Below are 9,521 nucleotides of genomic sequence, written 5' to 3'. Positions count from 1 at the left end.
TTGATCTCTGAGTTCTGAAATTTGGCTATGATGTTCCCGTGAATTTTTATTTTGGGATTTCTTTCAGGTTGTGATTGATAGATCCTTTCAATTTTTATTTTGCCCTCTGGTTCTGAGGAAGGGCTTCATTACTGCTCAGCAATGTGGTCTAGGCCTTGCTGGTGGTTTGTGCTAGGGTTAGGGTCATTGGGCTGTTTCTATACTGCACAAACTGTTCACTTGCCTGGAGGCTGCTAGCTTGTAGGAGGATGGGGCCAAACTAAGGGATTGCCCTGAGCGCAATCTCGGTGCTGCGGCCACGGCAGGGCTGCCCTCTGCTCCCAGTCCTGGCTCCCAGTCCACAGCGCGAAGGACTGGGAGCCTCTTCATGTGATGTAATTTACCTTTTTCTGCCTCCTCCTTTTCCTATTGCCCATTGCAGTTCCTTCACACCCTTAAATCACATTTTTGTCATCACATCATTTAATTTATACTCATTCCCTCTATTTCTCTATCTATGCATACCCATTTTATATATTGCAATAAATATACAATTCTCAAGATTGACAAGTATCATCTTCCCTTATACAGATGTAAACAGTATACTCATATTGAATAACAAGTTTCTTTTTTCCATTTACCTTTTTATGCCTCTCTTGCACTTGTGTTTGAAGATCAGATTTTCTACTGAGCTTCGGCCCTTTGTAGTAGTAATTTAAATGGAAAGATCATTCTCATTAAACAATAGGGCCATATGATCTACTTAAATCCCAGGGAAGCCTGGGTCACATGTGGTAGGTGGAACTTGCTGAAGAGGTGGAACATGAAGGGTGGAGTAGAACAGAGAGGAAGTGAGTGAATGGGGTCAGGTCAGAAGGGACATAAAGCAGGCCAACTGACACATTATGATATTTGATAGTTAGAAGGTCCTGACTGAGGGAGCAGGGGTTTGAGAATGGCTTTGCCCTCTGCTGTGATCATGTTTATTAACTTCTTTGTCACCATGACAAATTTTGCTTTCTGTTTCTGGGATCTGGCTTTCTGGTGTTTAAATAAATATTTTTCTTCTGCCTTCTATGTGGAAAGCCTTTTATATTTTGCAATTGAGAACTTTACTGGCATATTCATAGTCACCACCAGTGCTGTGAATATTACCTTGGCAATATACCGTTTCATCATGAGGTCTGGAAATCACTTATTTCATTGAGTGTCCATCTCCTTGCCTGAAATATTATGCTCAATTTTGCTGGGTAAGTGCTCCTTGGTTGTAGTCTCAGCTCCTTTCCTTTACCAAATATCATATTCCAATCCCTCTAATCTTTTAATGTAAAAGCTGCAAGTTCCTATGTGATCCTGATTGTAGCTCCTCAGTATTTGAATTGTTTCTTTCTGACTGCCTACAGTATTTTCTCCTTCACTTGTTAGTTCTGGAATTTGGCAACGATATTCCTTGGTGCTTTCAGTTTGGGATCCCTTTCAGGATGTGAACTGTGGATTCTTTCAATGACTATTTTGCCCTCTGGATCTAGGACCTTTGGGTAGTTTTCCTTGATGATTTCTTGGAAGATGTTCCTCAGACTGTTTTTTTTTTTTTTTTCCATCATGGCTTTCTGGTAGACCTACAATTCTTAGATTGTTTCTCCCAGATCTATTTTCCGGGTAAGTTGCTTTTCCCATGAGATATTTTACATTTTCTTCTATTTTTTTTCATTCTTTAAATACTGTTTGGCTGATTCTTGATGTCTCATAGATTCATTAGCTTCTACTTGCCCAATTTTAATTTTTAACAATTTTTTTCTTCAGTTAACTTTTGCATCTCTTTTTCTATCTATCCAATTGTTCCTTTTAAGGAGTTCTTTTCTCCAGTTAAGTTTTGTACTTCCCTTTCCATTTGTCCTATTTTCCCAGTTAGTTTTTGTGCTTTCTTTTGCATTTATACAATTTTCCTTTTAAATTCTTCTATGATTTTTTTTATATTTTTAAAATCATTGGCCAGTTTTTCTTCTAATTCCCTAATTTGGCTTTTAAAATCCTTCTTGAGTCTTCCAAGAATGCTCTTTGGGGTTGAGACCAGTTCATATTCCCTTTTTAAGTTTCAGATGGGAGTACAGTGTCTATTCAGACCTCTTTGGTATTCATGTTTTGGTTCTTTTCAGAAAGATTCTATGGTTTTATCTTTTCTGATTTGCTTCTTGCTCATGATGATCACCCTTTTACTGGCTTTTAAAGTAGATCTCTGCTTCTGTGTCACAGGGGCCCTGTCTCACAGTTCTTGTGCTTAGAACTTGAGGTTTTTTTGTATTCTGGCCTCTGATTCTTTTACCTAGAATCTAGAATGCTGGTGCTGAGATGACTGGTGTGCAAAAGCAGAAGCCAGGTGAAGTCTTTCAGAGTTTCCAGAGAGTTACTCTGGAGTTAGCTATGTTAAGTGTGGGGGAGGGGTAGTCTGGCCTCTGGAGGTCTCCTCTTCTGAGCATAAGTAGGCTTAGTGGTTCGTGAATCCCATTTGCACTAGTATCTTCCCAATTCCCTTGGTTGTGCTGAGGCATGTCTGGGGTCCTGGTGTTGAGGATTCCGAGGCTCCACCCCCTGGGGACTCAGGATCTCCTCTCCTTTCACTGAGGTGGGGCTGTCTGGGACAGCTCACATCCTGCACTGGTTCCTTTCAGTCTGATCAAGAGGAAACCACCCCCCTTCCCTTTGTGATTTTGCTAGTTTCACAGGTTAAGAGAATGTTTACTCCTTCAGCTGATCTCACTGTTCCTGGATTTTTCCTGGAGGTATACTCTCTGGAATTTTTTCAAAGTTAGCATGGGGAGAAGTAGGTGATTTATGGACATTTAGTCTGCAGGCTGCTGCAGTTCCCTGGGGCTCTGTGGTTCTCTCTTGCTCAGTTCTACTGGATGCCCATCCTTGGCTGCTGTGTTTGAGATTCTGCAGTGCTGCTGCTGCTGCTTCATACCACCTGGGGTTTCCTGCTCAGGTTTGCTATGGCAAGGTCTGCCCTGGTACAGTCTGCGCACCATGTGCTGTGTGCTCTTCTAGCCCTGTGCAATAGATTCTTCCCATCAACTTTCCAGTCTGTTCTGAAATGGAAATCTGCCGCACTGTCTCCCATTGGATTCTGCCACTCTAAACGTTGTTCAAATTTTCTTTTTAGATGTACCTGTAGGAGTTTGTCTTAGAGTTTAGGTGAGTAGTTCTCACTCTGCCCTCTTGTCTCTATCTCAGGACTTTTTTTCTTTAAAAATATTTTATTATGTGGAGTACTCATTTGAAGGTAGAGAGGAAGGACACTGGGAAAATGGTAGTGATATTAGTAATATCCATAAACAATTTTTTTAAGAAAAATATTAGTTTATCTTCAAAGCAAAAAGGAGGCAAAAAATTTTTGGCATCAGAAAACATTTTTCCTTGATAAGAATAAGTCAAATTCAGAACTATTTGTGGGCATTTCTTACCATAATGCCCAGCATATAATGGAAGCTAAGTGAATTTTTATTGATTTTGATTATGAGTCAAAATATTTTTGAGACTATATTTTTGTATGGTTTATGGTCTTCATCACCTCTTGACCTCAGGAGAGGCCTCTGGAAAGAGAAACCTTTCCACTTTTATGGCAGTAATATTAATCTAAACTGCTTGGATTTGAATGACTTTCTGAAAATGATATTTTACCTCATCAGTAGTCCTAAAATTTATATGGACATAACCATGGATTGAGAGTTGTATGAGGACCCCACACAATGACTGAATGCAAACTAAGGAAAATTTCTGAACTTTTTGGATTCTTTATCCCATTGAAGTAATTGTTAAAGATATGTTTGTTTTAAGGTTGGAATTTGAGAAAGCATTCACTGTTTTGGAACTTGCATTTTGTGGTGATTCTTTGTTGAAAGCCTCTAAGAAAGGGATTTGTAATAACAATGATATATTCTCCACAGGAGCACAAAAATAGTTCTGAAATTAGAGAAAGAGACAAATGTAACAATTGCACCCATTTTATTAGCTGAGAACAAGAATGACTGCTGTACCAGATTCAAAAGTTTTCATTCTTCTCTAAACTATAAACTGTCAATCTGGATCTTACTTTTTCCTCTTCCATTTCTTTCTTTCTCTCTCCCTGTTTCTCTCTTTCTCTCTCAGTAAGGGCATATGAAACGCACAGAAGTCAGACTCCAGGAAAAATGTCTTAGCCACAGGAGAAATGGCTCTTGTTTGTCAGGGCTTTATTGCTTTTATGTTGCTGTGTGTCTTTCCCTCAGTGTCAGAAGACAATTCCAGCAATGGCAGCATCCACAGTACTTCTATAGAAGATAGGATAGCAGTAGAAACTTAGGCTTGTAGTTATCTTCTGTGTAGGTGCTGGGGTTGTGCTGTAGAGTCAGGGCTTCCGTGGCAGGATGAAATCATGCCCCAGCAGTGACAAAACAGTAGCATTCAAGCTTGTAACAGCACTTTATTCCATTATGGGAAAGAATACCTCAGGGTCTAGTAATGATAGTTGTTCTATGTCATGTGTGTGTTCTGTGTCATAGTGAATGTGTAAAATTGATTCTGATTTGTATGCTTATTAGGGCTGACACTAATTGGACTTTCACTCTTTAATGCATGCAATCAAACTTTGTTGCCTGTTCAATATTTCAAAGATCAACCCCCCTAGGAAACAAAAAACCTCTTATTCCTAAAGATAGTAGTATGTTTTGAAATTGTGCTCATGACAAGATTTCCTCTTTGCTCAACTATTGGCTATATATATCTACTTTTGAGGTGGCACTCTAGCAAATTGTCTTCAGTCTGGACTTCTCTTGAGTCTACACAGGGTCTTCACATTTCAGAATTCAGGATACACTAGAGTTTGCCTTAATTGCCACCTAGTACCCAGCTTAATGGCTTTGTCTCTACTGGGTTTTTATGATTCTAGCTAAAGATGTTTACACATTACATTTTTGTTGTGATTAGCAATTGATTTTCAAAGTTTATGATGACAGGAAACCTGTCAATCACATTTTTAACTTCTTAACATCATTAGGAAGTATTTATCAATTATTTGCCCATTTTGGTATACATACCAGTCATTAGAAAGTGTTTATCTTTTTTGGGGGGCAACGTACACATGATAGTTCTTTACCATATTTGGAACCCACTTTATTACTATTTGTTTATCAAATTTGTGGGGCACACTTTATTGCCAAATTATTCTACTCAAACCTTTATCTTTTTATAGGAAAACAACAACAACAACAACACAGACTTTATAACAACTACTAAGTCATAAAGTAGAAGCTTAAACCAAAATGAAGTTATTCATCCTAAGTCAATAGAGTTAGTCTTACTACACTCTAGTGAAAGGGGTAGCATTTGACCCAGGCTGGACAGAAAGAAAAATAAAAACCAAACAGGCCCCAGAATTAGTGATGAGGGCCAAGCAAGGGCTCCTATTACAATATCACAATAGTCAGGGATGTGAGTACTAATGAGAATTGACCTCAGTGGACAGAGACACAAGCCCCAGTAGACAATAAACAGGGAAGGGGAAAGGAATAATCATTTATATAGTAACTGCTATGTACCAGGCACTATCCTAAGCACTTTGCAAATATTTTCTTTTTTAATCTTTACAAAAGCCTTGAGAAGAAAGTACTGTTAATATCTTCATTTTAAATTTGAGAAAACTACAGCAAAAAGGTTATGTGATTTGTCCAGGGTTTAAAAGGTAGTAAGTGTCTGAAACCAGATTTGAACTCAGATGTTCCTGACTCCAGGCCCACAACTCTGTCTAGTATCTCAAGTAGTTGCCACCTACCTGAGCAAAGACACATGCTCCAGGAGAAGTAGATAGCAATGTCCTATGGGCATAGATACTAGGCTCCAATGCGACAATTACCAAAAGCTTCTGGGCACAGACGTTGACCTTAACAACAATTTACAAAGAAACACTCCTGTTTGGCAGCAGCAGTGGTAAAAGAGTGGGTACTGGCATGAGCAGTGACAAAAGCAATGCTTATTTTCTTCAGTTGTTTACTGTAATTTAAAATCAAGTGGACCCTTCACATTGTTACCAGTACACTGTCCAGTATTCACTAAACAACTCCCCCCTAGGCAGGGCTTCAAGGATGAAGAGGTGAAATTTTTGGGAGGGGATTTGCTTGATTGAAAGGAGAACTGAAAGTCTCTAAATAGCTCCCCTAGGAAAAAAAAAAGGAGGCAATCCTTCAGAGGTCACTTCTTAGAGATGACAATGCAATGATCTTTTCTATTTTTTAGAAAGAGAAGATAATATCTATTCAAACTTTAAATTTTATTCACATCCTCTTTAAAAATTTATGAGTAGATGATTTTAGAATAATTATTTTCCATTTTGAGTGACTTTTAATTTGATTGTTTATTTGCTGGTAACATTACAGATTTCATTGAAGTAATAATTTAAAAATGCAGACCTAACAATCTAACAGCGAAACCAATTATAAAGTATGTTGAAATTACTTAGCTCACAATATTAATCAATCAATAATCAGCAATAATTAAGTGATTACCGTATGCCAGTCACTATTCTAGCTGCAAAATCCCTACTTCCATAGAGGTTACATTCTCAAGTGGGAGAAAAGAAAACATATTTATGTATGTACAGATCAAAGATAAAGACAATAAAACTATTTACAGAGTAGTTTGAGAAGGAAGGCATTAGCAATTGGAAGTATCAGAAAAGTCTCCAGGTACAAGGTATTGCTTGAGTTGCATCTGTAAGGAAGAGAGATAATCTCTAGGAGGAGGAAAGGAGAGAATACATTACACATCTTAGGAAGGCCAGTGCAAAGGCTCAAAGATGGAGGATGGGGCAATATGCAAAAGGAAAATGGAAAAATCCAGTTTGGTTGGATAGAAGAATATTGGATCCAGCCTTTGAAGACCTTTAAAAATTAAAATTTTACATTTAATCCCAGAAGCAAAAGAGAGCTGCTGGGGTTTATTCAATAAGACATTTATTGTGTTAGGTGTATGGTTAAAGAAAACTACTGGCAAGATTGCGTAGGATAGACTGGGATGGGAAGAGACTTCAGACAGAGAGCAATTAGGCTTATACAAACACACACACACACACACACACACATACACATACATACAATTAGTTAGAAGAGAGTTAATTAAGAGATTGAATAGGGATGGAGATTATATGAATGGAGAAAAGAGATCAGATATAAAGATCACAGAAGTACAAATGGAAAGATTTGGCAGTTGATTTTATACATATACATACATACATATAGTACATATCTCAGCATATATCTGAATACTGAATAAATTAATGGCTTCTAGTAAGTTAGTGAAATTGGAATTAATGTTCATAGGAATAAAAGGCTCTTTCTGTCTTCTTTTCTCTATTTTTCTTTGTCATGTGCTTTTTAAACACGACTGCAGCAAATACTGTAAGAAAGGGTAATCATCAAACTGTCTTTAAAATACTTTATTTATCCAGCATGGGGGGTAGGGAGTAAATATAGGTGAGACTGAAGTTGAATTTGTTGTGTATTTTTTAATCGAGACATATGTGTTTTAAAAAATTCAAAATCTTTTCTAAGCTCTCACCTTTACAAAATCCTAAGGCCAAAGTTCTATCTGCTTCAATGATGTACCCACGATACATTTTTGCAAATGACAAACCAAACATACTCATAACTTCACAATTTTACTCACTCTATGCCCTCCATATTTTCAGTCCTTTATTTCCTATTGTTGACTGCTATCATTGTTCTTAACTTCTGAACAAACCTGTTCAGACAGGTTCCATTGGAATACTACATATACATATGTAACAGTTACTATGCCCTAGTAACAAGGACAAAAGAATCCATTATCTAAATACTGAGCTTCTGGTCTCGTTTTTTTGTTTTTTTTTTTTTCTAGAAATGTCCAATATTGTCCTGCACTAAGGAATTACTATTCTCTGGATCTTGTGAAGTCAGCAGGGAAAAGGAGTTTTCTGTCTTTGAGAATGATATATCTAGACAGGGAAACACACTTTGTTCTGTAAAACAACTGTAGTATTTTTTCCGATCCTTATGATCTTGATATTTTTCATTTGTGTGGTGACCCAAAACCCTTTGGTTGACCTTATGTTTCTGGAAGCCACACAGTATGACATATTTTCCTGTCACTAGAGCATTTTGTTCACATTTGTATTCAAGGAAAAGAAGAGTAAAGCCATTTTATTTTATTTCTTTATACCATGGCATATTTTCCACAGAAAATTAAAGTTTCTTTTCCTGAAAATTGTAAAATCTCATCAAATTTTAGTAATCCATTATGGATTGTTTATATGTGTTTGGGCATTTTTCAGGTTTTATTTTTTTAAATTTATTTTTAGAATTACCCTCAATTATCAGATCTTTAGTCTACACCAAAGGACACATTTTTTTTTGAGGACAGAAAGAATTCTCAAGTTCACTCTCCTCTTTCATTAAAATTCAGAGATCAATGTAGGGACTGCCTGTTATGAGCCAAGAACTAGGTTAAGTTCTTTGAGAGATACATATATGGAAAACAATACTTACATATATTGTAAGGATCTAGCTGTGATATTTATAAACACACTGACTGAATCTGGGGGAAAAACATAAGGTAATAAAGAAAATATGACCATTGTTTGCAAAATTGTAAGGCATAATGTAATTGCCAAATTCTTGGGAAGTAGAACCAGAAATAAGCACGGAGAAATCATGAAAGGCCATTATGTAATTTTTTTAGAGTTCTTTCAGTATCATGTTGGACTTATATAGGTTTTATGAACCCCTAAAGTAGAATACACTGAAAACAATTTCAAGAAGATGCTGGTGAAATTCATAGTTATAGTATCACAATAGTTGAGTAAAGGAAATGAAACAAATGAGATTTCGTTACTGCTTGATAGTTTTGCATAATTAAAACAAGAATAGTGCATAGTGACCAGATATAGTACTTGAAAAAAGGATCCATCTACCAAGTTTTGGTGGTGCAAATTTGTAGAAGCATGGACCAGATAGCATGCCTCCCTATAGGCATGAAACTGATAGAAGAGGGATTTTTGAAATCCTGTTAGCTTTTATGTTTCATTTTTTCCATTTTAATATGATATTATTTTAAAAAGAGAATGAATTGGTTAATCTCTAGTTTACATTTCAAAATATTATTGGATATATAGACTGTTAGAAATGGAAACATATACTCACAGGCATTTTTTAAGGTTTGCAAAGCACTTTATATGCATTACCATTTCACCTTCAAAATATTCTTGTAAAGTAAATGCTCTAAGTCGCATTTAGAATATAATCCCTGATCAGCATTGAAGCAACCCATCACTCAATCAGACCATGCTGGATTCACAATAGAAGGTATATCAATAGAAAAGTTAAGATCAGCAATTTGTAAGACAAGTACTTTGGTTCTATGTAAGATACCTGGTCCCAAAAACATGAGATTTGAGGACTATCAGGTTAATAGTAAGTGACTAAGTCCTAGAATTAGTTAACTTCAGGGAGCTTTTATAATATTTCTTTTTCCATTTG

The sequence above is a fragment of the Notamacropus eugenii genome, chromosome 4, assembly GCF_028372415.1.
Source record: "Notamacropus eugenii isolate mMacEug1 chromosome 4, mMacEug1.pri_v2, whole genome shotgun sequence".
In the NCBI taxonomy this organism is placed as follows: domain Eukaryota; kingdom Metazoa; phylum Chordata; class Mammalia; order Diprotodontia; family Macropodidae; genus Notamacropus; species Notamacropus eugenii.
This window is presented reverse-complemented; position numbering follows the sequence as displayed.